The sequence below is a fragment of the Halichoerus grypus genome, chromosome 15 (assembly GCF_964656455.1).
Source record: "Halichoerus grypus chromosome 15, mHalGry1.hap1.1, whole genome shotgun sequence".
Classification (NCBI taxonomy): Eukaryota; Metazoa; Chordata; class Mammalia; order Carnivora; family Phocidae; genus Halichoerus; species Halichoerus grypus.
Window position 1 is genome coordinate 19,652,183 of NC_135726.1, and position 27,675 is coordinate 19,679,857.

The window sequence follows — 27,675 nt, forward strand, 5'->3', positions numbered from 1 at the left end:
GAAAGTCAAGGGCATACCTGACTGTAATGCAAGGCAGAAGGTGACTGGACTAAGGAGGGGGGTGGTGCTATAAAACAAGGCGAGAAAGAAAGCTTTGGAGGATAGGTGGGAATCCTGGAAGGCTTTATCATGGGCATACCGTTTGAACTGAGCTTTTGAATAGAAGGGCTTGGGAATGAAGGCACTGGATTAGGGAAAGGCCCATCTGAGGGGCATGGGCAGAGGGGCCCGGGTTTGGCCTTATGTGCAGGGAACAGAGCTGGGGCATTGCAGGAAGACCTGGCCTCACATTGGGTATGTGGCCAAGAGTAAAAACTTAGTAAGTTTCCTCAGAGATTACTGTGGGCCACTGTTTAAGCAATTTATATGTATAATGGATCTATAGATCTGGGCACTGATTTGAAAGGATATAAATTAAACTTATTAAATCTTTACATCCCTATGAGTTGATACTATGATTCCCCCTTTATGGATAATGAAACTGAGGTCAAAAGAACAACACGTCTAAGTGACTTGTCTGATCACACAGCTGGCAAGGAACAGAGCTATGCTTCGAGCCTGGCGGTTTGGTTCTAGAGTTCGGGCTTGCACCCTCTCTGCTATTTTGATTTTGATGAAAGTTAGATTTGTAGGGTCACTTGCAGCTTGTTCAGCAGAATGGGTTTCAAAGGGGAGAGGCAGTAAGGAGCAGGGAAAGAAAAGTTGGTATCTCCCAGAACTGACTCTCTCCATGAATGGGGTCCATCGCAAGCCAGTTTCTGGGCAGAGTTAGCTTGTGCAATGAGTAGTCATTCAACATGGTAAGAGAGAGGGGGGATAGCTCCTGTTCCCAAGTCAGCTCTGCCCTTCTGAGTCTTTACCGTGAGCCTTTGTGGCCACGGTAGTCTCTGAGGCATGGGCTCTTTCTGTGCATTATCTCCTGCTCCTATCATGTGGTTGATACCTTTTGGCTTTTCTTTAAATGAAGACGTCACTGAGACACCCAGCTCAGGAGGGATCATCATGAAGCATGAGTAAAGCAGCAAGGAGATGGCTGGGGACAAGTGTTCTCTGGTGGACCTGGGGGCCTGTCATCTGCCCATTGTGCCCAGAGACATATCTCAAGGGTCGACTTCCAAAGGGCAGAAGGTCATTTTATCTTACTTGTTTAGAATTCCTGCCAGGGCTTTGGCATCTACACTTGGCCACTCACTAGGTTGTCGTCTCACCCAAGAGCTACTAAAAGTAAGGGATATGAGTTTTTGGGTAAAATGGCCTTGATCAACTTTTGGGACTATCCTTCAGAAATAAAATGAAAGGATTTCATTATAAGTGGTTATGTAGCATTGCATGTATTAAACACACACACACACACACACATACACGGAAACAACTAGAATGCCATCAATCCATCAATAGGAGAAATGATTGAATAAATTGTGGTATTTTGGTACATCTACACTATAATGTATCAGGAAGCTACTTAAGTGAATGAGAAAGATCAATGTGCATTAATCTGGAGAAATGTCCAAGAAAACAGTGTCAATGAACTAAGAAGAAGCTGCAGAATAATGTATGTAATGCTCTGATTCTGTGTGTGTGTGTGTGTGTGTGTGTGTGTGTGTGTAAGAAAGGGAGATGAGAAAGAATAAGGAAGCCTATCTATGTTTGTGTGTCTATAAGCACAGCAAGAGAGGAGCAGAAGGATAAAAATGGTAAGATTCGTTATCTTAAGGCAGTGGCCTAAAGGAAAATAAATTTTAGATTCTTCATAAAGACTCTTATTTAACTTCATAAAAAATTATGTATTTTATAATTGAATCTCAATAAAATAGGCATTGTTCATGGATGAAACTGAAGAAGGAAACAAAAGTGGAGTTAAATTATGGAGTACATAAAATACCAGAATATAGACTTTGGGCTTCATATTATACACAGATTTTTTAAAGGCAGTTTCCATGTGACCTGAGTATCCCTAGAATACCACAAAGATAGTTTTTTGATAAAATAATTTTTGGAAAAAAATTTTTGGAATGTTGCCTAATACAGGACACCATGGAACTTCAATACACTTGCTTACCAACATCTTATCAAAGGCACTGAGAAGTCCTGAAATTATGATTTTTTTTCAAAGTATTAATGTTTCCCAGATGTATTTTTTTCAGAAAATCTTTTTGCATTGCATGTAGCCTGCGGAACACTTAGTAAAACCCTTGAGAATAAAATATTTGATTTTAGGTCAGTGAGAAGCTTCTGGTGGTTTTGAGGGAGAACAATAAGACCTGAGCTGATTTTTTAGGGAACTGTGTAGCAAGAGGCTGATGCTTAAGAAAGGAGGGATCGGGGGCAAAGATGACCAGCTAGGCAGATGTTCCAGCAGCTGAGGGAGGAGGTGAGAGTGGTCTGAAAGGACAAAGCTGTGGAGGTAGAGAGCAAGGATGGCTAGAACTTATAAGAATAATGTTACCAGGGGTTGGCAAAAGAGGGGGCAAGGAAAGATTGAGAAAAAGGATACACACAGCTTGTATGTTTGGCTACTGGGTATCTGGTGCTGCTTTGAAATGAGGAATGCTAGAGAGGAGGAGGTGTGGAGTCCAGGAGGAGAGGATGAGCATGAGTTGGATTTGAGGAGCTGGAAGAAATGTCCATTAAGTAGTCCCATGTGCAAAACTGCAAAACACAATTCTTTGAACCACCTGAAGCTGTCTCTTGTCAGGAAGGAGGGTACTGGCCTTCTAGGACTATATTTTCATCTGATCATCCTTTAGAGTCCATAAAGTAGGATTGAGGTCCCTTCTAGAGGGACCAGTCCCTCGGAGAAAAAAACAAGTGGATCTTACGAAGTGAGACTCTGACAGCACAAAGGCTGGAGGGAAACTCTTGTCTTTTTCAGAGATTCATTCCCTTGGATTTCTGAGGGGGCAAGCATCGAGCCACGGGCTCCTGGGTGGTAGGATTTCAAAAGCACTTCATGGAGGCAAAGCCAGGGCTAGAATGGAAATGCCATAAAAGGTCCAAAGATCAAGTCAAATTTTCTAAGTCGGGTGATCTGATTTTTAACTTTACCGTGATCCTCTGTGATTATTTCCCTTTCGTTTTCCCTGTGGCTTTAATCCGTCTGAGTTGGAGATTTCCACTCCATTTCAGTTGTGCTACAGAGAACGAAGAGAAGCAGCAAGTTTTCAGGAGAAACAGCGCTTCCTGAGGCCAGTGCAGACTTGGTAGCAGGAGTTGGTGAGAAGTCTCTTGAGGAAGGTGGTTATCAGGGGATGAGGTTTGGGCTGTGAGGTCCAGATGCTTCCCATGTGGGCATCTTCCTTTTTTCAGTCTTAAAAGCAGAAGGTTTTCCATTCAAAGACCCAAGGCATGGTGGTGGTTGATGAAATGGTTCTATTCCTGTGGCCCTTAACCATCTTTAGGTCATAATCCATCAACATCTCTAGGTGATGAATAAAGAAGCCTCAGGGACCCTCCCATCCTGTTCCTAATGGCCACCAAGATGCCCTTATCTCCCTTAATTCGTGAGAGAGATGGTAGGCAGCTAGAGGATGGGTGGGTGAGGTTTCAGGTTTTCCTTCACAACCTGTGTAGAATTATTCTGTAGCAGGAAGAAAGGCCAGTATCTAACCATTCATGCGGAAAGTGTCAAACCATCGAGACTAAGGCACGCCTCATACACCCTCAGTCTCTGCATAAACATGAAGATGTGACTGCACAGGATGGCAGGAAATACCAGCAAGCACCTCTGCCAAGCTGTAGTCTGTCATGAAGTAGCTTTGTTACAGAGCACGATCAATAGGATTGATCTGAAGGTGGGCTAGCAGGTTGCCAGTGGGCCCTGGGCTTAGGATCAGAAGGAACTGGCTGAGACATAGGGACTTCCTGGTAACTGAGTCCAAATCCAGTTAGGATCTGTGCAGAACTTTTTATTTTTTTTCCTCCTGTGAAAAATCTGCAAATTATATAGTTTATTTGAAGTATATCGCCCTAAGTAGCCCCTGAGAGCATCTCCTCCCTGGCTCTCAATTTCAACAAGGAAAGTGTGTCTGGGAATGGGAACTGGTTTTGGTCTGAGATCATACAGGTTGTTTGTGGCAGAGCCAGGCATCCTGGCTTCCTGGGGAATATTACTCAGTCATGACCTGTGTCTTCCCCAATTGAATATAAAGATGATGATGGAGTGTCTACCAACTGGGCACCCCGCTTTGTCCTGGAGAAACAAAGATGGGAATTAGGTGTTCTTTGCTGGAGGCACAGATCATGCATTGGAGGAGCCAAGTTTTTTTTTTTTATTTTTTTTATTTTTTTTAAGATTTTATTTATTTATTTGACAGAGAGGCAGCGAGAGAGGGAACACAAGCAAGGGGAGTGGGAGAGGGAGAAGCAGGCTTCCTGCTGAGCAGGGAGCCTGATGCGGGGCTCGATCCCAGGACCCTGGGATCATGACCTGAGCCGAAGGCAGACGCTTAATGACTGAGCCACCCAGGCGCCCCGGAGGAGCCAAGTTTTTTAACGTCGCCTCATATGACTGGGCAATCCATGCACCAGAGCATAGATCCCATGAGGGAGGGCATTTAGTTTCTTTGGTCCACTGTTGTATCCCCAGGGCCTGCCACAGTGCCTGGTACATAGTGGGTAATACACACACAATTCCTGAGTGAATGATGATGAGAGGCTTGTGTAAGAGGCTGTGTTCTTACCACACTTGAATGTGATTCATTCTGCCAACAGAGTCACAGGGATTCAGAGAAGGCTTAAGAGAGGGTTGTTGGTGTCATGGGTTTTGGAGGATGAAGAAAAGTTCATAAGGAGTCACAGGAGCTGATTCTAGGTAGAAAAACACAGCAGCACCAGGAGTATGGATCTGGATTTCATGCCAAGGTCCCGGGATTGAGGGGTTCCCAGCTGTGTATATGGTCAGAACCCACCTGTGGGTGGACCCAGGACAGCGAGAACAGAACACAGCTACATAGCTGTAAGAAGAGACCAGGGGCCTCCTCGTGAAAAGTCCCTTAGCCTTGCAAAGGAGACTTTATTTTTTGGTAGTGGGCAACCAAAAGGAGACATCTCACTATAGTTAACCACTTTTGACCTGTGAAAAATGGTAGAAAATAAAAATCCTCGCTGGTGGCTGAGAGGTTTCTCTGAAACTGCAAGAGTTCCAGATGAGATCGTCGAGCAAGTGAAGACTAAAATGTCTGCTCGCACTCGTGGCAGATGTAGTCCGCTCTGGCGCCTCTGGTCCAATCTGGTCCCTTGGAATCCAAACAGTCCCTACGTTCCCATCATGTTTGCAGGAGGCTTAGCAAGCTCACTCCCATTAAATGCCAGATTGCAGTGAAGGGCTGGGGGAGAGGTGTGAGCTGTGGGTACAAATGATCTTTGCAGGAAGTGCAGGAAAAGAGTATGTTGCAGAAAGGAAAAGGAGGCAAATATTCTTAAAAAGTTAAGTGGTTTTGGGACATCTGGGTGGCTCAGTCAGTTGGTGGCCAACTCCAGATTTCAGCTCAGGTCATAACCTCAGGGTCGTGGGATCGGGCTCCACGCTCGGGGTGGGGGGAGTCTGCTTGGGAATCTCTCTCTCCCTCTGCCTGTCCCCCTGCTTGCTCGCTCTCAAATAAATAAACCTTTAAAAAAAAAAGTTAAGTAGTTTTGTTTGGGGTAGCCTTGAATGGGGGCTGAGGGGACATCTGTATTGGAGATACGTGGGCTTGGACTTAAATCCAGACTTTGTCACTTAATATCTAGGTGATTGGGTTTTTGCTTAACCTCCATGAGCCTGTTTTCTCATCTGAAAAATGTGGATAATAGAATCCTCCTATAGAATCATTGTGAAAGTAAAATGAGATGCTACTTAGTGGGTCTTGATCTGTGCCTCTTTACTGTCCTTCCTCCAAGAATGGGGCTTGACTCTCAGGGCATTCAGAGAGGGAGAGCTGCTATTCCTGGCTCTTAAAAGAGCCCATCTCCTTGGTGGGATGTAATCGACTATATCATGAGGTGGGTAATAGCCAAGGTATGAATAAGGTCTAGGTGCAGGGCACTTGGGTGCTCAGGGGAGGGAGCTGTCCATCCTTCCCACTAGTGCATAGGAAGAGTGAGGCAGGGCCGAAAGACCTTGGGGTCTGGAGGGATGCTGAGACTTTTGATATTTGGAAGCTGAAAACAAAACAAAAAAAAGTGGAGAGAACCTTTTGAGCAAAATGTATTCAAGTCTGACTGCAGTGTAGGGTATTTTGGAAGTGAGGTGGGTTGGGAAAGAGAAGGGAAACAGTAGGCTAAGAAACTGCAGAGATAGTGGGGGTAATTCTGGAAACCCTAGAGTCATGAGATAAGGGATACAGAGTTTACTGAGGTCCAGAAGGAAAAAGGAGAAAAGGAGACTCCCCCCACCCCTTTTTTCATTTTCTCCCTCAGTCTTGAGACTTGACTTTCTTGGTACCTTTGGGTTAGGTCTTCAACAGAAGATCCCTGTAAGATCTTCAGTGCTGGGTCTTCACTAGATGAGAAGAATGGATGGAGGAAGTCCTCATTCTCCCCTCCACTATTCTTTCTAGAAAATGGAAATATCTCCCTCAGTTCCCTGCTGGACGGACGGACACACACACACACACACCCACCCACACCCACCCACCCACCGTCCTGGAATGGGTCACTGTGCCCCAGCATCAGCATGTTGGGAGTGGGTACTCTGCCATCCCCCCAACATTTCCTTTTTTTAAGATTTTGTCAGAGACAGTGAGAGAGGGAACACAAGCAGGGGGAGTGGGAGAGGGAGAAGCAGGCTCCCCGCTGAGCAGGGATCCCGATGCGGGGCTCGATCCCAGGACCCCGCGATCATGACCTGAGCCAAAAGCAGATGCTTAACGACTGAGCCACCCAGGTGCCCCAACCCCCAACAGCTCCTAAAGGCAGTTTGTCTTGTGCCCCATTCTGAGGTCTGGCCTGTGCTGTCCATCAGATTTTGCCTTCCAGAAGCCTGGGCCAGTTTCCCAGTGGAAAACCAGTGCTGACATTTAATTTCAAAGCTAAGATGCTACTTGGTAAAGTTTGCTAAGTTCTATCTCAGCTCTTGTAGACCAAAGCTCCTTCCAAAAAAGTTGGGTGCCTGAGAATCTGAAATACCTCTCTGATAATTTTCTTAACAGTGGGGACATGTAAATAATGGGACACCATCTTTCCTGGATGAAAGAATGTTAGGATGGAAATTATACTGATCCTGTTACAGATGAGAAAAGCAAGGGTCAAATAAGGGAACAGATTCATTTCTTCAAAACATTTATTAAGTGCACTCAATGTGAACCTTGGGGGTTCAAAGATGAAAGAGGCTCATAGCAAAGAAGTCTGATCTTACCAACATATTAATCAGATCATGTCATTTTGACAACCTCCCACTTGATTTCAAACAACCTCCTTCATATGGTTAGTAAGGTCCTGTATGATCTGTCACCTACATATGGCATCATACTTTGCTCGTGTTTCTTGGTACTCTTGTCTAGTCTATTCTTCTAATAGGTTCATCCATGACAAGCTTTTTCTCTTTAGGCTCTCCTCATAGGCTGTTCTTTCTTACTGAAAACTCCTTTCCTTTGCTCTTCGTACAACTGGTTACTTTTTATCCTTTAGTTTCTAGTTAAAAACATTACCTCCATAAAAGGTCTTCCATGACCACTCTAGCTATTACTCATCTACACTGTATTTTTTAATCCTTTTCTTTTATCAAAATATAATTGATATATAATGCTAGATTTCATTGAAGTACCTTGTTTGTTTCTTCTGTAGGACTGAACATAATTTAAAATCATTTATTTATCCAACACCTTCCTCATGTGCCAGGTTGTAAACCCTATAGTGGTAGGCAGCATGTCTGTTGTTTTTTTTTTTAAATTGATGTGTAGATCCTACATCCCACATATGCTAGACACAGTGAAGATGCTGCATATGTATTTACTGAATGAATGAATATGTACATGTGTGCGTGAATAACTATGTGAATGGGGCAGAGAGCCCCTCCCCCCCACTATCCCATGTGGTTCCTGGGGAACCCAGTGCTAAAGCCATTTCTGATAACACATTGTAACTCTGTGACAGTGGTACTCTAGCTGAGCAAAGCCCAGGGCACTCTGCCCCTAAGGTAAGAGGGATTATTTCAGAAATTTGAGAAAGCTATTCACTACCAATTTAATTTGAGCTGTTCCTTTGGAGGATGAATTTTCTAAGACTGTAGAGTGGGAATTTCAGGCAGAGAGAGTAAACATTATGCCAGAGTAGATAAACAACAAATACTCTTTAGGCGTTAGTATGCCCCGTGCAATATGTGGGACATGCTTATATTAAAATGTATTTGTTGTTTATTTGAAATTCATACTTAACTGGGAATCTGTATTTTATCTAATAATTCTACGTATGTACAAGCATGGACCAGTAAGAGCACAGCATGCTTGGGCTTAGGGAAAGATGAGAGGTACATGGAATTTGGGTTGTCTTGGGGAGCATGGATATCAAGCGCTAAGGCTTGGGAGCATTGCCGTGTGAAAGTATCTAAATGTTGGACTGAGGAGCATGTCATTCATTCTGTGAACAGTTGTTCATAAGTAGGAGAGTAGCCAGATCAGAACTTGTCACACCTCTGAGTATAAATCCTATCTTCTTCCACCCCAGAGAAGTCGCCCCACCTGTATTAGAGCTGATCATACACATTCCACAGTAGGAATGGGAATGTGCTTTGTCTTTGGTCTGAATATACTGTTATCTGTGGGAATAGATCTGGGTTCCAATTCTGTGTGAGCTGGGTAAGGTGCTTTCCCTCACTAGGTGTTGGCCGTTCCACCACTAAAAAGAAGGGGTTGACCAGATGTCTTTCAAGCCCTTTTGAGTTTAAAAAGCATTTAGCTCTTATTTTGAGAACCGATAAAACATTCTAGTAGTGGGGGCATCTGGGTGGCTCAGTGGGTTAAGCGTCTGACTCTTGATTTTGGGTCAGGTAGTGGTCTCAGGGTTGTGGGATCGAGCCCCATGTTGGACTCTGTGCTCAGACTAGAGTCTGCTTTTTCTTCTCCCTCAGCTTCTCCTCCCTCCCCCTGATTGCTCTTTCTCAAATAAATAATTAAAATCTTTAAAAAATTATTAAAAAAAATTTGAGTAGTATCCAGGGAACAAATGCAAGGCAAAGACTTCAGTGTCTACTCTTAGTGGCTTTACCCGGTGTGATGTCTCCCCTCCTTCCTTAGATGGTATCTTGGGATGGGTTCTCTAGAAGTGGAGCCTGAGACAGGGATGATTCTTATGCAAGTGACTTATTGAAGGAGTGTTTTTAGGAAAAGGAGACTGGGGGAAGTAGAAGAGGGCAAAATAAGCTAAGGAAGGATGTTTTCTCAGCTGGAGACTTGTTTTAGCGTGATCTCATGGGGAGCTCTGGAGAGTTGTCCCATCATGATGTAAGGGTCCCAAGCTTTAGGGGTCCAATAAATCAGTCATTCATTGACTCTGTGCTGCTTCTGTGAGGGGCACAATGTGGGAATAACATCTCAGCCCTCTCTGGTCAGTCAAGGACAATTCTCCGGAGAAAGTTGCAGCTGTGGGCTATTAGCAACCGGCATTCACAGCAGCTGGGGGATGGGTGCACTCTTGAAAAAGAGGATGCAGGCAGAATACTGAAGGAGTCTACTGCAGGTAAGTAGTTCTCAGAGTGCTTGGGAAGAGATGTGTAATTGGAAGTGTGACTAAATACGAGTCTAAGTGTATAAGTACAAAGACTCCTAACATATTATGTAAATTATTATAGGGCACATCTTTTTGCCTGTGACTCAGTTTCTACATCTGTGAAGTAGAAAACTTGGATTACATTTTCTCTATCATTGCTCCAACATTCACAGGCTCTGGAGTTCAAATGCCTTAGTTCAAACTCTAGTTCTCCCAGTAATGTGCCTGTATTTGTGCAAATGAATGTTCTTTAATTTTTAGTACTCATTGTTTACAAAAATATATTCTACTTGGTTGAGCCTCATCTGTAAAATGGGAGCATGTACCCTGCATGAATGGCAAAATGTGTATAACGTGCTGAATGTGAACCATCCTCTTCTTCCTAATATCAGTCACGCGTACCTTTGTAAGAAATTTAGAGTGTGTTATCCTGGGGATTTTTTTTTTTTACAAGCTCCATTTTTCTGATTGAGGAATGAAAGCATGTTTTCTTATTAAATGAAGCAGAGAGATCTGCAGTCAGGTTGGGTTTTTAGCAGTGAAGCTCAAGGTCTTGCCAGGGCTCATGAAATCCACCACAAGACAGTCACCATTTTTCCAACCCTTGTGTTCTCTGTGATTCTTCAGAGAGTGTCATGGGAGGCTTAAGGGAGTGGGACAGACTTGGATGGAACTTGTTCTCAGCATATTGCCTTAGGAAAACCACATGCAGATGGGCTTGTGCTGATTTGAGGAAACAGAAGGAAAATAATTCATGGTTTCAAAACTTGACATTTTTTAGCTTCCCACCAGATATGTCATGTGTACTATATTTGCTGCACTTCTTGGCCTGACTTTCCAAGCTCAAGATTCAGGAATTATACTTGACATTTCCTCCCAATATGGGCAAGAGAGGCAAAGGGGGAGGGCACTGTGTGGGGTAGAGAAAGAATGTGTGTTTTGGAGATGTCCAGGCCAAGGTCCAAATACTGGCTCTGGTTTTGAGTTACCATGGGATTTTGCTCAGGTGTCCTTTATCTGAGCTTGACTCCCCTCATCTGTGAAATGGGGATAATTCCTAGTTCTCAGGGATGACACAAGGATTAAGGGGGAATCATCTATACAGTGTTCATATCAGGCTGTATTAGTAGGTCATTGTGTATCATGGTAGTAGTAGGTCATAGTGTAGGTCGTTAGGTATCATGATAAGGACTTGTTTAAGTGTTCTCATGAAGTTATCATCCCTAAGAAAACCATTTACTCTTACAACAGTGCATGTTAGAGGCAGAATTCAACCAGTGTCTCACTCTGAAGGGGGTTACTTACCATGCTCCTCTGTCTCCTCCCCTCTGTTAGCTTCTTCTCTTTCCATCAAGCTTTGTGAAGCAGGTGCACAGCTTTGGTTTCCATGTCTCATGAAGTGCCTTCTATGGAGAGAATCCCAATGTGCGAGATGGAGGTGGTCTCTAAAATGACCACATGGAAAGTGAATCAGACCTCTGTTAGCATGGGCAGATCAGTGGTTCTAACGGTGGTGAGGATGAGGACCCAGAAGGTGCAAGCTATTGTCTATGAGTGACAGTCCTGGGAGGATGACATACCGTGTGACAGAAGTGGGAGCCAAAGTGGAGTGCTGGACAGATTTGGACTACTCACACTTTGTACATGACCGTGAGGTGTGTCCACGAACTTCCACAGAGGCTGGTGGGGGAAGGAGGGAAGGAGGTTTAGTTGGGACTAGGACCTGGGGAAGCGCCCCCAATGGTATGATTGGGTGCCAGTTTGGGGTCCCACATAGGGTATGGGGGAGGCCATCATGCTGACCATGGGGGAAATTGGCTTCATCTAGACTAGCCATCCACACACAGGGTGGGCTCAGCATCAGGGGAGTTGAGTCAGAATTAACATGACACACGCTGATATTGCCCCATCACGTTTCCTTCTCCCTAGAAGCCTGGACCAGCACGAGACCCAGGATATTGCCATCCTGGGAGAGGTGGGATTGACAAGGTTCATTGTTGTCAGAGCCCACCACTGAGCTCCAGGTTCCCTAGTGAAAATGGAGTGTTCAGCAGAAAAGGCATGAATGTGGGGGGCCCCCAGCAGGAGTAGGAGGGGGTTCACTCCACATACAGTGGGTGCTAGCTTACTTTCCCAAAGCCTTACCAACAGAGAGGAGGAGGCTGCGTTCCCTTCTCTCTCATCATTGCCTATCTCTCCTGTCACCATCTTCCCTGCATCCTGAAGGGAAAGGTCTGGTCTTCATCCTAATGGGATGAACCCCCCCCCCCCACTTCTTCCCCAGCCCTCCTTGGGACCCTAACTCCTGCTCAGTCTTCCTGTGTAACACTGCCTGCGTCTACCCCCAGGGATGGCGGCCGTGACCCAAAACTGTCAGCTTACTCTTTCACGCTCACTTAGAGCACATTGCAGACATATCGTGCAAAGAGCTTCCATTTACGGAAGCATTAGCATGCCGTTTTGGTCTGTGAGGGATGGCTGCATTCCCGTCTTTTATTGAGCAGGAGAAATGAGGGCTGCAGCTCTCCCTCAGCCCCACAGGGTGCTGTGTGTTGAGCCCCATGAGGTGCATGCCCCGCTCATGATCGCCGGAGCTGGCTCTTCTCTCAGGAGTAGCTGGCAGGTCCCCCTACTGCGCACCTTCTCCTAGTCATCCCTCCAGGCTCCAAAACCCACCAGACACTGACAGTTTGGAGTGAGCCTGACGCTGCAGAGAAGTCTCTATCTCTTGGTCCACATGCCTCCCTAAACTGCTCTAAGTCTTTTAGCTCCTTTAAAATTGGAGAAAAATATTCCCCCACCCTGGGTGGAAACTATGCCCTGTGCCCCATCCCTCTCCTTGTCTTTCCACAGTCCACGTGGCTCCGCTTGGGTCTCCAGCCCCCCATGACTGCCTGCTCAGGGTACATGCTGTGCGTATGGTGGTGGGGTCCCATTTCATCAGAATACTGGAAGTGGCCCCACATTGCTCTGCTGATGGACCTTGTCCCCTATTTCCCACTGTATCATTGTCTTCTATAGCTGAAAAAATCCCTTTCTGAGACTGCTATGCCCTCTCTTGTTCCCCTACTTCCTTTCTTTCCACATCCACTATCCCTCCAGACACAGAGAACATCCTGAAGCTTTCTCCCCACTCTTCACTGCCATGCCCTGGCCCGTCCTGCAGTCCTCTCTCTGCTGTGATGCTGTTCCCACGGTCCTTGCCTTGAGTAATTCCTGCTCCTTGTTCACTACCCATCTCAGGTATCACCCTTTGGGAAGAGCCTACCCGCACTCTACCTCACCTCTGTCCATCTCAGTTTGGGGACCTCCCTGTGTCCTACAATACTCTGTGGATATGTCCTCATATAGTAAGATTTGGAGATGGGCCTCACAGAGCATGTTTTAGTCCATTCAGACAACTTTAACACTGCTTTTTTTAATACCACTGGCCGGGTAGCTAATAACAAACTGAAATGTAATGCTCATAGTTCTGGAGACTGAGAAGTCCAAGGTGCCGGCCTGGTCGCCTTCTGGTGAGGGTCCTCTTCCTGGTTCATAACCATGCCTTCTCGCTGTATCCTCACATGATGAAGGGGACTAGGGATTTCTCTGGAACCTCCCTTAGAATCCCATTCATGCAGGCTTCACCCTCATGACCTAAGCACCTCCCAAACGCCCCACCTTCCCATACGATCACATTGGGCATTAGGATTTCAACATAGGAATTTTACAAGGACAGAAACAATCCATAGCAGCCATTCTACCTCTGCTTGAGCAAAGTCCATAAACATCTTCAGGACTCAGGCTCTTTGTCACAATCTCTGCTTCACAGATAAACTATCTCATAGGTTGGGGTATGGCTTTGATTAGGTGAGGCACATGAATGATGGATGGGCTTGACATGGTGCCCAACCCCCAATAAGCTGGACCCCACACCCCGAGATATTATTTCTAGCATCTCATATAAGAGGTTGGTTTGTTTCTCTTTCTTTCAGGGAAGGGGCTGGTGATGCTGTCTCCATTACCCCACTACCCAGTACAAGGTTTAATGGAAACTAAGTACGCAAAACAAAGGACATGAATAAAGAAGGATAGATTTTAAATCTTTTTAATTATATAGTATTGGTATGGATAGTAGCTTAAGGATCTTCATCCCTAGTCTGCTTCTTAAACAGATTGATTTACACTATCAGTGTGAGTGTGTATGGGGGTGTTTCCCTGGCCTCATAGCACCAGCTGAGAACCCTTGTCTTTCCATCATGGAACGGACAGAGGGACAGATCCTGGAGGGGTTTAGCCCAGGGTTGGCTGCTAAGGAAGCTGGGCGTCTGCTGTTCTTGTTCAAGTGGCTGTAGTTTGGGAGTAAATGCCGGAGCTGCTGCTGGGGTCCCACGGTGACTCAGACCTGGGGATTGATGATGGGTTTTGTCATATTTATGAATAATTAAAGAGCAACTTCCAATTGTGGGGACTTGCTTTGAAGCTATCAGAGTGTGTTAGTGGTCAAGTAGGCTGTGTTTGTGTGTGTGTGTTTAAAAGGCCAGAGAGAAATCCACAGCCAAGAAAATAAAGTTGAGCAATATGCACAATCGTCTTCCATGCAGGGTAGGTAGAGCACAAGAAACACGATTTACTGAAGATCTGCCTTTCTGGCCCATTTGTATACACACACAATCTCATTTATTCAATAAGGCCAGTCTGGAATGATCTGGAACATAGAGTGAACAGACAGGCTTGATGTGCTTCTTAGGGTCATACATTTTCGCAGCCATGGAATTATTCAGATGGGGGCTTCTCAGTAGGCACTGAGTGTGCGCCCACATGGGCGGTAAGTCTCTTTCTCTCTGAGCACCCAATTTTCAGTTTTCTGTAAAATGAAGTAAAAGGTGTTGGATTTGCCCACCTGATGGGGTTGTGAAGGTCAAACTGGGCAATGCATGAACCAGATAGCACTCAGGATTCAGAAATAGTGCCCCTTTACAGAGAAAAGTGACTGAATTATGCCTAAGTGTCTTAGAAAATGATTTCAGGTGACCCAAAGAAGCAAAGCTAGCCCAAACTCAAAGGAATGAATAATCCCTAGTGCCATGATGGGCAGAGTAAAACATCAGCTAGCATTTATAGATAAGTAAATCATAGTAATAGATAAGTTCCTTGTTGAGTATATCTGAGTTTCCACAAACTTTGATACTTATTTGAGAGAGAGAGTGAGAGAGAGAGCGAGAAAGCATGAATGGGGGGGAAGGGAGAGGGAGAAGCAGACTCCCTGTTGAGCAGGGAGCCCGATGCGGGGCTTGATACCAGGACCCCAAGATCGTGACCTGAGCCGAAGGCAGACGCTTAACTGACTGAGCCACCCAGGCACCCCCCAAATTTTTTGGTTTTAAACAGTCACTGATTAGATTGGTAGGTAGGCAGATCTAATGGGAGGGAGGGAGGTAAATATATAGAGCTAGAGTGGAACTAGAGTGAACTAGAAATAGTTCACTATTTCTAGTGAACTATAAACTAGGGATTATCATCCCTTTGAGTTTGGGCTAGCTTTGCTTCTTTGGGTCACCTGAAATCATATTCTAACTATTTCTCAACTTCCAGTCTTCCTTTTGACCAAAGAAAGGCTTAAAAAGTTTTAAAAAGACATTAGAAGAGCCTTGTGGTCAGAGTTGAGGAGTTTGTAATAGAACTCTAGCTTGGACAATATCTTGAAGCGTCTGTGTGCACACCCAGACCTGCTTGTGCACATGCGTGTGTATGTGTTCTGTAAAATAAAGGAGTTGGTCTGGATTCATGCTTATCCCAGCTTCAGCGATCTCAGACCTACTCATGACATGGGGGGGGAGGGGGTAGCTGGGAAATTCTCAATGCCTGCACGAGTGTCATGACGTGGCTAGTGGAGCAGACTTCATATATTTTAATTATGGCAAGAAAGCTACTTTTTGATAGAATGGGTGAGTACAAACATTTGGCAACTTCCTGCATGAGCACTTAAATGAAAAGCGATTATATTAGGACTATTATTTTTTTCCTCAAGAATGACTTCCTTTGTGTGGCAATAGGAAGCTTTCAGGAAATTATTCTTTCTGGCACTGCTGGTGTTTAAGCACCAGAATGAACCTGCTTCCAGTCATTTCAAGTAACTTTGTTTTCCAAGTTAATTAATTGAATGATTCTTGATATTTGACAATGAAAGATAACATGGGAATAGCATGAGGCAGTTTTCCCCTTTTATTTAAAGACGACTCTGGTCTACTCCATTTCGTATTAGAGCTGCCATCAATATCTGAAATGAAGGGTGAGCAGACAGAGGGGTGGTGTACCTCTTTGGGTCATTTTTCCTATGCATAAAATAATCAAGACCAGCGCTTCTCAAAATTTAGTGTTCATTTGAAAAATCTGAAGAACTTTTTTTAAATTGCAGAATATGAGCCAATAGGTCTAGGATGAGTTCTGAGATCCCACATTTCTAACTATCTCTCATGTAAAACCCAAGATGCTGCTTATTCACGAATCCATGTTCAGTTCCTTGTATGTCTGTGTCTATATTTTTAGATCTACATGTGGGGAGGGAAAGAAAGGAAAGAAAGGAAAGGGAGAGACAGACAAAGAGAGGGAGAGTATGAACCATGCTGCTATAGGATGCTAGGGCTAGGCTGAACTATTCTTATCCATCAGCCAAGACCCTCTGCATTAATTAAGATGGGGAGCTCTCAGTTGAATAGACTTTCACCCACAGCTGTGGCTAAAATCAGAGGGAGGCCAGGGCACCCAAAGCATCTGCTGCTTAGGACAGAGGAGCATGAAACTCTACCTGGCACCCACAGTGGCTAGACATGACTGTTAACTTCTGGATGCACCAGGAATCCATAGACATGACCCTGAAATAGACCCAGCTCCAGAAATTTGACCCATGAGCAGATGCTCAGAAGTGGACACCATAAAAGCCAGGTACAGACGCTTCAAAATCTTCACACTGATGAAGTCTTCAGAGTGATACCAGGTATTGATTTGGTGTCTATACCCTTGTCACCGAGTCACCTGGATGTGCACTGGCTTCTACCCATGAGCTTAACTTGGTCAGCCTGGGAGCTGGAGCTTGGGCATGGGAGGTGGTAGATTTTGCATACTCAGGAATCCTCATGGAATTGCGTTGAAATAACCCTCATTCCTGTACCTTGAGCTCACTCGTCCGGGTTCCCAGCATAATCCGGGCTTCCTGGCTGCCTTGTTGTGTCTTAGGCTGTTAGAGGAACACTCTAAATGCATCTTTTTTCATACTCACTTAGGAACAGCTGTTGACCAACGATACCCCTTTTGGGATCATAGAGAGTAAAAGGAAAGGAAGGAGGGTTATGAAGTATTCTTTGACATTGCAAATCTCAGTAACAAAGAACATCCTCATCAGGAAGGGGGATTCTGCTGACACGAGGCTGTGGGGACTCAGGCATGCCAACTCCCTCAGCAATTTTAGGACTCACAAAGCAGGAGCTCTGGCATTCCCCACACTTGGGTAAGGCTATCTTGTTGATGGTCGTGCAACCATAGAGCCTCGGATGATTAAACATCTCTAATGAGCCTAATAGAAGACAATGGCATCTGTTATTTAGGGGGAAGTTAGGGGGAAATGTGTGTGGGCTGGGGATCGTTTATGCAGCATTAAACTAGGGTTCAGGATGGAAGAGAGCAGAAGGTAGAACATCAGTTAGGCCTAAGCATGTGGGAATATTTCCCAATCATACACTGGACAGAATTTGTGTTGTTCAGACCAGGGTGGGAAAGAGTATAGCAGCTCACACAATGCAGGAGGGAAGGGAACCAGCATTTATGGAGCATAGACCAGGAGCGAACCCCCTGTACTTCATGTACTGTTTTTCCTAGTGTGATACAACAAACTCTAAAAAGTCATTTTTTTTTTAAAGATTTTATTTATTGATTTGAGACAGAATGAGAGAGAGAGAACACATGAGAGGGGGGAGGGTCAGAGGGAGAAGCAGGCTCCCTGCCGAGCAGGGAGCCCGATGCGGGACTCGATCCCGGGACTCCAGGATCATGACCTGAGCCGAAGGCAGTCGCTTAACCAACTGAGCCACCCAGGCGCCCTAAAAAGTCATTTTTTAAAAAATGAAGAAATGTATGCTCAGTAACCTTTGGACTTAATTATTCTTTCAAAGCTAGAAAGTGCTGGAACTTTCAAATCTAGACCTGGTTGAAATCAAGGTCATTAATTTCCCACTTTGGATAATTTTTAAAAATGCTGTCATTATTATAGTAAGACTGTGGATAAAAAAAGAGGCAAATCATTACATATAAAACTTAGGCAATTATGTTCCATCTAAGTGGGTATTAATTTTGGCCCTGTGCTTTCTAGAAGGGAAGTGAAGGAGGGAAATGAGAAGTGAAAATATTTTACAGAATTGATGAAGCATGTAAACTCCAAGACAAGGTGTTTAAAGTTTGTCTGGTATTACCATCGTCAGATTTAATGCATCTAACTCTTAAATCAACAAAATTATATGGTCCATTTATATACATATGGACCCTCTTTTACTCCAGCACTAATCCTCCTTTAAGGTCTACCTGGAGCTCTTCCTCTTCCAGATAGCCTTCCTGGATTGCTTCAGACTTCGGAGCATCTCCCAGTCATGCACCTCACAATTTTTTCCAGTTTTATTGAGATATAACTGATGTACCATGGTGTATACATTTACTGTGTACAGCATAAGGACTTAATTTTCATATATTGTGAAATAATTATCATAATAAGTTTAGTTAACATCTATCACCTCATACGGATACATGAAAATTTTTTTTCCTTGCGAGGAGAACTTTTAGGCTACACTCTCAGCAACCTGAAATGATGCCATACAGCAGTGTTAAGTGTAGTAACCACGTTACATACTACTTCCGCATCTTCTCAATGGCGGTTTATACCTTTTAACCTCCTGCATCCAATTCCCACCCCCCTCCTTTCTGCTAACCACAGATTTGATCTCTTGTTCTAGGACTTGTAAGATTCCATATGTGAGCTCATATGGAGTTTTCTTTCTCTGGCTTATTTCACTTGACATAACACCCTCAAGTTCCATCCGTGTTGTTGCAAATAGCAAGATTTCCTTACTTTTTAATGGTGAATAACGTACATATTTATCCACTCATCCATCAATGGACGTTTAGATTTTTTTTCCCATGTCTTGGCTATTGTATAGTGGCAATGAGCATGACGGGTGCAGATAGATCTTTGATAAAGTGTTTTTACTTCCTTTGGCTATGTACCCAGAAGTTGGATTGCTGGGTCATACAGTAGGTCTATTTTTAATTTTTTTGTTTCTTTTTTTTTTAATTATGTTAATCACCATACATTACATCATTAGTTTTGAACAATGTCCATACTGTGGTCCATTGTGACTGTACCAATTTACATTCCCACTAACAGTGCAAAAATGTTGCCCTTTCTCCATAGCCTTGCCAGCATTGTTATCTCGTCTTTTTGATGGTAGCCATTCTAACAGGTGTGAGGTGATATGTCCTTGTGCTTTAATGTACATTTCCCTAATGATTCCCTTGTAGGATTGAGCACCCTTGCATGTACCTCTTGGCTATCTGAATATTTTCTTTGGAAAAATGTCTATTTAGGTCCTTCACCCATTTTTAAATTGGGTTGGGGTTTTTTTGGTTGTGTGGGTTTTTTGTTTTTTTTCTTTTTTTTGCTGTTGATTTGTAGGAGTTCTTTATATATTTTGGATATTAACAACAGATACATAATTTGCAAATACTCTTTCCCATTCTCTAAGTTATCTTCATATTGTTGATTGTTTTGCTGTACAGAGGTTTTAAGTTTGATACAGTCCAACTTATTTATTTTTGAATATCCAAGAAAATCATTGTTAAGGACCCATCTCAAGGAGCTTTTTCCTTTTATCCTCTAGGAGTTTTATGGTTTCAGCCCCTCCCCCTGCTCATGCTCCCTCTCTCTGTTAAATAAATAAACAAAATCTTTAAAAAAATAAAAGATTTTATTTATTGGAGAGAGAATGAGTGGGGGTGGGGAGGGCAGCGGGAGAAGCAGACTCCCCACTGAGCAGGAAGCCTGATGTGGGGCTTGATCGCAGGACCCTGGGATCATGACCTGAGCTGAAGGCAGATGCTTAACGACTGAGCCACCCAGGTGCCCCCCATATATGGCTTTATTATGTTCTCTTACATTCCTTCTATACCAATTTGTTGAGAGTTTTTATCATGAAAAAATGTATTTTGTCAAATGTTTTTTTCTGCATCTGTTCAGGTGATACGAATTTAATGTTTCATTGTGTTAACGTGGTATATCACAATTACTTATGTGCATATGTTGAACCATCCTTGCCTCCCAGAGATAAATGCCACTTGATCATGGTAAAGGATCCTATTAACGTGCTACTGAATTCACTCTGCTAGTATTTTATTGAGAATTTTCCATCTTTATTCATAAGGGATATTGGCATGTAGTTTTCTTTTAGTACCTTTACTGTCTTTGATATGTAAAATGAGTTTGGGAGTGTTCCCTCCTATTTAATTTTTTTGAAAAGTAGGAAGTTTGGCATTAATTTTTTTAAACCTAAGTATAGATGACATACAATATTAGTTTTGGATGTATGACATAGTGGTTCTACATTTATATACATTATGAAATCACATCAATAAGTCTAGCTACCATTTGTCCGCACACAGTAATTATGTTACTGATTGTATAATGCCTACGCTGTACTTTACATTCCCATGACTTATTTATAACTGGAAGTTTGTACCTCTTGATTCACTTTACGTATATTGCTCCTTCCTTTTGCCCTCCCCACTGGCAACCATTAGCTTATTCTTTGGATTTATGAGTTTGTTTCTGTTTTGTTCATTTTTTAGATTCCACGTATAAATGAAATAATATGGTATTTGTTTTTCACTGTCTGACTTACTTCTCTTAGTCTATACCCTCTAGGTCCATCCATGTTGTTGCAAATGACAAACTTTCTTTTTTGTGGCTGAGTAATATTCCATTGCATATATATTGTATATATATATCCCATCTTCTTTATTCATTTGTCAGTGGATACTTAGGTTGCTGCCATACCTTGGCTATTGTACATAATGTTGCAGTGAACACAGAGGTGCATATATCTTTTCAAATTGTTTTAATTTCCTTTGGATAAAAACCCAGAAGTGGAATTTCTGGAACATAAAGTATTTATATTTTTAATTTTTTGAAGAACCTCCATACTGTTTGCCACAGTGGCTGCACCAGTTTACATCCCCACCAACTGCATGAGGGTTCCCTTTTCGTACCTCCTCACCAAAACTTATTTCTTGTCTTTTTGATACTAGCTATTCTGACTGGTGTAAGTTGACATTTCATTGTGGTTTTAATACAAAATTCCCTAGTGATTAGTAATGTTGAGCATCTTTTCAAGTGGCCATCTACATATATTCTTTGGAAAAACATCTATTCAGGTCCTCTGCCCACTTTTTTTTTTTTTTTTTTTTTTATTTTTTATTTTTTTTTTTTTTAAAGATTTTATTTATTTATTTGACAGAGAGAGATACAGCAAGAGAGGGAACACAAGCAGGGGGAGTGGGAGAGGGAGAAGCAGGTTCCCCGCAGAGCAGGGAGCCCGATGTGGGACTCGATCCCAGGACCCTGGGATCATGACCTGAGCCGAAGGCAGACGCTTAACTGACTGAGCCACCCAGGCGCCCCTCTGCCCACTTTTTAAATTGGATTGCTTTTTGTGTGTGTTGAGTTGTATACATTCTCTATATTTCTGGGATATTAACTTCTTATTGGATATATTATTTGCAAATATCTTCTCCCCTTCAGTAGATTGCCTTTTTGCTTTATTAATCTCCTTAGCTTTGCAAAAGCTGTTTAATTTAATGTAGTTCCATTTGTTTATTTTGCTTTTGTTGCCCTTGCCTGAGGAGAAGCATCTAAAACATAATGCTAAGGCTGATGTCCAAGAGTTTATTGCCTATGTCTCCTTATAGGAGTTGTATGGTTTCAGGTATTAAATTTAGGTCTTTAATCCATTTTGAGTTTTTTGGTGTGTATGGTGTGAGAAAGTGGTCCAGATGCATTTGTTTGTGTGTAGCTGTCCAATTTTCCCAGCACTATTTATTGAAAAAACTGTCTTTTCCCCATTGTGTACTCTTCTCCTTTGACATAGATTTACTGACTCTATAAATATGGGTTTATTTCAGGCTTTCTGTATTTTTTCCATTCATCTATGTGTCTGTTTTTATGCAAGTGTTATACTGTTTTGATTACTGTATATTTGTAGTATAGTTTGAAATCAGTGATCATAATACCTTTAAATTTGTTTTTCTTAAGATTGCTTTTGGTAGTATGGACATTTTAATAGTATAAATTCTTCCAATATTGAGCACTGTATATCTTTCCATTTATTTGTGTCATCTTCAATTTTTTTTTATCAATGTCTTAAAGGTTTCAGACCACATGTCTTTCATCTTTTTATAGGCAGCCTGTATGTGGGTCTCTTTCCTTTCTTAATCGACTCAGCCACCCTATGTCTTTTAATGGGAACATTTAGTCCATTATGTTTTAAGTAATTTTTGATAGGTGTGAAATTATTGCCATTTTGTGAATTGTTTTCTGGTTGCTTTGGTAATTCTCTGCTCCTCTCGTGATTTGATGACTTTTAGTGTTATGTAAGGGTTTTAGTACCTCTATTACAGGTTTTTGGTTTGTGATTACCATCAGGTTTATATGTAACATCCTATGTGTATAACAGTCTATTTTAAGTTGATGGTGCTTAAATTAAAATACATTCTAAAAGCACTATATTTACTCCTTATCCCCATGTTTTATATTTTTGATGTCCTATTTTGTGTATCCCTTAACTAATTATTGCAATTATAGTTGATTTTACTACTTTTGTCTTTTAACCTGCATACTTGATTAACAAATGACTGATATACTGCCTTTGTTGTAGGTTTGCTTTTACCAGTGATTTTTTTTTTCTTTCATTATTTCCTTCTACTTGTGGCCTTTTCTTTTGAACTTAAAAGAAATGCTAAAGGGACTTCTTTTAAGGATGGATTAGTGGTAATGAACTTCTTTAACTTTTATTCATCTGGGAAATAACTTCTTTTTCCTTCATTTCTGAAGGATAACCTGGCTGGGTAGAATATTCTTGTTGTAGGATTTTTCCTGTCAGCACTTTGAATCTATTGTGCCACTCCCTTTTGGCCTACAAATTTCTGCTGAAGAATCAGCCGATAGTGTCAGGGGGGTTCCCAGGAAAAATGTGACTAGTTGCTTTCTTCTTGATGATTTTAAGATTCTTTATTTTCAAAATTTGACCTTTTAATTATTAAATGCCTTGGTGTGGACCTCTTTGGGGCTCTCTGTGCTTTCTGGACCTGAATTTCCATTTCCTTCCCCAGGTTAGAGAAATGTTCAGCTATTATTTCTTCAAATGAATTTTCTTCCCCTTTCTTAGTCTCTTTTGCTTCCAATACTCCTATAATTTGAATGTTAGTGTGCTCATGTTGTCCCAGAAGTCCCTTAAACTATCCTTTTAACGTTAAATTTCTTCGTTGTTGTTCAGTTTGAGTGATCTCCCCTACCATCTTCCAGATAGCTGATCTGTTTTTCTGCATCCTCTAACCTGATTCCCTTTAGTGTATTTTTCATTTTGTTTATTGTATTCTTCAGCTCTGATTGGTTCTTCTTTATATATGTATATTTTTAAATTTTATTTATTTGACAGAGAGACAGGGAGGGAACACAAGCAGAGGGAGAGGGAGAAGGAGAGGGAGAAGCAGGCTTCCTGCTGAGCAGGGAGCCCGATGCAGGGCTGGATTCCAAGACCCTGGGATCATGACCTGAGCCGAAGGCAGATGCTTAACGACTGAGCCACCCAGGCGCCCCTGGTTCTTCTTTATATTTTCTATCTCTTTTGCAAAGTCCATCCATTCTTCTCCTGGGTTTGGTGTGCATATTCATGACCATTACTTTGAACTTTTTGTCTGGTAGATTGCATATGTCCATTTCATTTAGTCCTTTTTCTGAGATTTTTGTCTTTTCTCTGGAACACATTCCTCTCTCTCCTCAGTTTGCCTGAATCTCTATTTGTTTCTATATATTAGGTAGATCAGCTACATCTCTCAGTCTTGGAAGAGTAGCTTTAGGGAAGATGGTGTCCTGTGGGGCAAGCAAGTGCAATCCCCTCCTCCCCAGCCATCAGAACTAGGCACTCCAGGGCTGGTCCCTATGTGGCTAGGCTGCAACTATTACAGGCACACTGATGGACAGGGCTGGCCGCTGGTATGGCTGACTGTGGGGGTACCAGTCCTAGCTAAGGTCACTCATAGGAGTGGTGGACAGGAGCGGCTTTGGAGAGGCACCTGCCAGGGAGGGTAGGCCGAGTGGTGCTAGCAAAGTAGATGGACAGTGCCAGAGATAGCACCCACCAGTGCTGGGCTAGTGAGGAGGGAAGTAGGAAAAATAGCACCCACCAGTGCTTCTATTCCTGGAGAAATTTCCCCTCACATAAGGCTCAGGTTCTTTTCAAATTGCTGCCTCTCTACTGGGTCTCAGAATGAGTGACTTTGTGCATGGGCCCTTTAGGTTGAAAGCTCTCTGGCTCTTCCAGAGTTAAGTTTCACTGATTTTCAAATCCAGACATTATGGGGGTTTGTCCTCTCAGGGTAGGGGTTCCTGATGTAAGTCTTGAGGGCCTTGCTCCTTAGGTAGGATCTCTGCATTTGTGGTATCCCTCCTACTCATGGGCTGCTGCACTAGGGGTGTAAGGTCCTGCCTAGACTGCATCTCTACCAACTGCCTCTCTTTAGTTATGGAAGAGCTGTTGGGCTAGCCTTCAGATGATTCTCAAAGAGAGCTGTTCTGTATTTAGTTGTTCTGGTGTGTCCAGTGGAGCAAGGGAGATCAGGATCACTCTTTATCTTGATCCTAGCTCTTGCAATCCTTTAAATGTTAGGTAAAAATTGATCAGTAAAGCCATCTGGTCCTAGGCTTATTTTTTGGTGGGAGATTTTTGGTTGCTCATTACATCTCTTTAATAATAACTGGTCTGTTCATAGTTTTTTTTTTTTTCCTGATTCAGTCTTGGTTATTTTTCTAATTATTTCGTGTTGTTGGCTTATAGTTGTTGGCATATAGTTGTTCATTAATAGCCTCTTATGATCCTTTGTACAGTCTTCTTTTCCAATCATAATTAATCTGGGGCCTCCTTTTCTCCTCCTTCTAGCTAAAGGTTTGTGAAGAACCAACTCTTAGTTTTGTTAATCTTTTCCATTGTTTTCCTAATTCCTTTATTTCTGCTTTGATCTTTATTTTTTTCTTTCTGCTAACTATGGGCTTAGTTTTTTTCTAATTCCTGGAGTCATAGAGTTAGCTAGGTTTTTGATGTCTTTCTAAATGTGGATATTTACTGTTATGAACTTCTTAGGGGATGCAACAAAATAAGTTCTAAGTTTTGGTATGTTGTGCTTGTTTTCTTCGATCCATTGGTGGCTCAAAGGAGAAGTATTGTTAAATGTATGAATACACGGGAATTGTCCAGTTCTCCTGTTAATTTCTAATGTGCATACCATTTTGATGAGAGAGGTACTCAGCATGATTTCTATCTTCTTGAAGTTGCTAAGACTTATTGCCCAATATATAATCTATCTTAGAAGATGTTCTATGTGTACTGGAGAAGAATGTGTGTTCTGTTGTCAAAGAGAATGCTCTCTATACGTCTATTGGTCCATTTGGTCTATAGTGTTCAGATTGACTCTTAGATCATCCAGAGAATGCATAACCATTATTGAGAGTATGATATTAACCATTTCTGATGGCTTTTTAATTCTTTCAGTTCTGCTTTTGCTTTATTTAGGTGCTCCAATATAGGGTACATAAATATTACAATTGTGATGTCTTCTTGTGGGATTGATGCCTTTATTATATAATGACTTCCTTTAAACTAAAAATGGTAGGAGAAAGTCTATTTTGTCTGATTTATAGCTACCCCCTGCTCTTACAAAAATTACCTTCTGCTTGAAATATCTTTTTCCATCCCTTCAGTGTGTTTTTAAAGCTACATTGGCAGAATATTGTTAAATCTTGACTTTTTTTCTATTCATTGGAGAATTTAATCCACTTAAATTATGAAGGACTTACTATTGCCATTTTGTTAATAGTTTTCTTTTTTGTAGATCCATTGTTCCCTCCTTATCCTACTCTTTTGTGTGTTTAATGCCTTTTGGTATTAGTATGCTTTGACTTAATTATCAATTGCTTTTGTATAATTACTACAGGTTTTTTTCTTGGGGTTACTTTGAGTCTTACATGAATTGTCAATTTATTCTAATTTTAATTTTGAGAGCACTCCTATATTTTATGTTCTATATGCTGGCTAACTGAACACTCCTGTATTTTATACTTCTCCTCCTCACATGTAGGTTATTGATGTTACAATTTACATATGTTTATATCTTATATGCAAGATAATCTAAAAGATTATATTTTTCAAATTTTAAAAGTGAATTATGCAGCATTACCATATAAGAGGATATATCTTTTATCATATTTACCATTACCAGTGAGTTTTACTACCTTATGTTTTTATGATACAAACTAGTATCTTTTTTCTTCACTGAAAAATTCCCAATGGCTGTCTAGTGGTGATGAACTCAGCTTTTGTTTGTTTAGAAAGTTCTCTCTCCTTCATTTTTGAGTAATTGCTTTGCTGGGTATAGAATTCGTGGTTGATATATTCAAAATATTTAAATGAAGAAACTATTATCCTATTCTCTTAGCCTGAAAGTTTCTGTTGAGAAATCTACATATAGTCCTCTGGGGGTTCTCATAGGACTTGGTGTAGCCCTATTGGGGTTCAACCTATTTCAGATCCTTTTTAGGCCTCAAGGATCTGGATGTCCATTTCTTTCCCAAAGTTTGGGAATTTTTCAGCCATTCTTGCTTTATCTCCTGGGATTTCTATAATGAGGGTATTTTTTTTCTTTTGAGATTGTGCCCTCTTAGCCCTGTACACTTCAGTCACTCTTTTTCATTCTTTTTGCTCTTCTGACTGGATAATGTATTTTTTTAAATTTTATTATGTCACCATACAATACAGCGTTGGTTTTTGATGTGGTGATCCATGATCACCCAGTGCTCCATGCAGTACGTTCCCTCCTTAATACCCATCACTGGGTTAACCAATCCCCCCTCCCCTCTAAAACCCTGTTTGTTTCTCAGAGTCATGGTTCATCTCTCCCTCCAATTCCCCTCCTAATGTCCTCCATGCTATTCCTTGACTTTCTCTGCTTGACTTATTTCACTTAGCATAATCTCGTCCCATCCATGTTGATGTAAAAGTTGGGTATTCAACCTTTCTGATGGCAGATAATGTATTTAGCATGGTCAAGTCTGCTGTTGTAGTTCTCTCTTGAATTCTTCAGTTCATTTGATGTATTTTTCACCTCTAGGATTTGTTTTTTATGGTTTTGTTTATTGTTTTCTTAATTTTGTTTAGTTTTCTAAACTCCTTTAAGAGGATTATTCTGAATTTTTTGATAGTTCAATTTCTTTAGTGTCATTTATTGGAGCTTTATTAGTTTCCCCTGGTGGTGTCATATTTACATTTTTTTTTTGTGATCCTTGGTTCCTTATGTTGGTATCTGCACATTTGAGTAAAGGGTCTTGTCTTCCAGACTTTACCAGACTACTTGACTTGATTTTCTGCATGCATCAGTTTGTAACATCCTTGAACAGGGGGCACTTTCTTCAGTTTTCTGCTTAGGTGGGGTCCTGCACAGGCTGGGCAGGTTCTTGTTTGGAAGTTGAATGAGGCAGAACTATGTACCAAGTTGTCTACTCATGTGCTGCTGTAATTGGCGTTGCAAGATGGACAACAGAGTCCAAGGAGTTCTGATTAGGGTTCCTGGTCATGTCAGTCTGGAGGCTGTATTCAGCTTGGGCTGGTCTATATATTCCCTTGCCTGGTCACACTGCAGACCAGGCCT

The 27,675-nt window shown here is 42.1% G+C and overlaps 2 long non-coding RNA genes across 2 annotated transcripts in view; one reads left to right on the forward strand and one right to left on the reverse strand.

Moving 5' to 3' along the window:
* The window catches only part of LOC144380180 (uncharacterized), a 141,474-nt gene that overhangs the window by 34,320 nt on the left and 79,479 nt on the right, over positions 1-27,675 (forward strand). The window lies entirely within an intron of this gene.
* Positions 10,993-27,675, reverse strand: part of LOC144380181 (uncharacterized) — a 94,660-nt gene continuing 77,977 nt past the window's right edge. Inside the window, exon 3 of the long non-coding RNA XR_013444026.1 lies at positions 10,993-11,126. This is a non-coding gene — a long non-coding RNA (uncharacterized LOC144380181). The remainder of the gene's footprint in view (positions 11,127-27,675) is intronic.